The sequence below is a fragment of the Ahaetulla prasina genome, chromosome 12 (genome assembly GCF_028640845.1).
Source record: "Ahaetulla prasina isolate Xishuangbanna chromosome 12, ASM2864084v1, whole genome shotgun sequence".
In the NCBI taxonomy this organism is placed as follows: Eukaryota; Metazoa; Chordata; class Lepidosauria; order Squamata; family Colubridae; genus Ahaetulla; species Ahaetulla prasina.
Genome location: NC_080550.1, coordinates 30,143,957 through 30,145,286, shown reverse-complemented (window position 1 = coordinate 30,145,286; position 1,330 = coordinate 30,143,957). Strand labels below are relative to the sequence as shown.

The following is a 1,330-nucleotide window of genomic DNA, read 5'->3' as shown; positions in this document are numbered from 1 at the left end:
TAATATAATATAATATAATATAATATAATATAATATAATATAATATAATATAATATAATATAATATAATATAATATAATATAATATAATATAATACAATACAATACAATACAATACAATACAATACAATGCCAATGTCTGTGTCTGTAGTGCCTTGGGAAGGTTGCAATCAAGAGGAGTAACGGAGAAGCCGTAGAAGACGAAGGACCCCGAGTTGCGGTCCGATTTTCTGGGTTTAAGCCTTGTCTATCCGGATTCGGATGAAGGCTGGACCGGTTGAAGTTTGCGGTGGTTTTTCTTTTTCCTCGCCTGCTGACATCTGGGGCGTTGATGGCGGCTGGTAAAGGAAGAACTCACCGAGAGAACGTCTGCAAAAATAAACCAGGGGGGGAAAAAATTAAGCATTTGTCAGAAGTGGGATTCGAACCCACGCCTCCAGGGGAGACTGCGACCTGAACGCAGCGCCTTAGACCGCTCGGCCATCCTGACTACTTGGGCAACCCGTTCTCTTTCTTCGTATAAAATTTGCAAAACAGGCTGCTGACGTCCCTTAGTTTTACGAGGAAGGCTTTTGCTCAGGCGCAGTTGAGCGTTCATTGGCCGCTATTAATATTCCTCCGCTGGGTTGTTCTATCAGAGGCAACGGGTTCGCGGCGGTAGGAAAGGGATCGGCGGGTGTCCTCTGGGTCTTAGCGCCCAACTGGATTTAATATGCTCCGATTGCCTTCGACCTGCGTTTCGCTGTTCGTTTGCAAAGATGCCCATAAAAAAAGAGGAAAGTTTGAGACCATTGAAGATAGTCTTCGATGAGCAATATTACAAGAGCAAAAAATAGATTCAAGCTTAATGTCAACCGCTTCAAACTTGATTGCAGAAAATATGACTTCTGTAACAGAGTTGTTAATGCTTGGAACTCATTACCTGACTCCATAGTCTCTACTCAAAATCCCAAAATCTTCAACCAAAAACTGTCTACTTTTGACCTCACCCCATTCCTGAGAGGACTATAAGGGGCGTGCATAAGAGCACAAAAGTGCCTGCCGTTCCTGTCCTATTGTTCCGTTTATTATATCAAATTAATATAGCTGATGCATATTCTTTACTTACATATATATATTTTTTCTTCATGATATGTTTTTTTTTTACTTATGACAATGTTTGTGTATACTGTTGTGACAAAATGAAATAAATAATAAAAAAACCCTCTGTGGTCTCTCCATGTGGTCTCTTCAAAAGCTTTAACCGAAAACTTCCTACTATTGACCTCGCCCCATTCCTAAAATGACTATAAGGGACGTGCATAAGAACACAAACCTGCCTACCGTTCCTGT

The 1,330-nt window shown here is 40.7% G+C and overlaps 1 non-coding gene across 1 annotated transcript; it reads right to left on the bottom strand.

Moving 5' to 3' along the window:
• Nucleotides 1-405: 405 nt before the first annotated feature.
• Nucleotides 406-488, bottom strand: TRNAL-CAG (transfer RNA leucine (anticodon CAG)). The gene has a single exon. It is a non-coding gene; the product is annotated as a tRNA-Leu (tRNA).
• Between the last annotated feature and the right edge of the window lie 842 nt (nucleotides 489-1,330).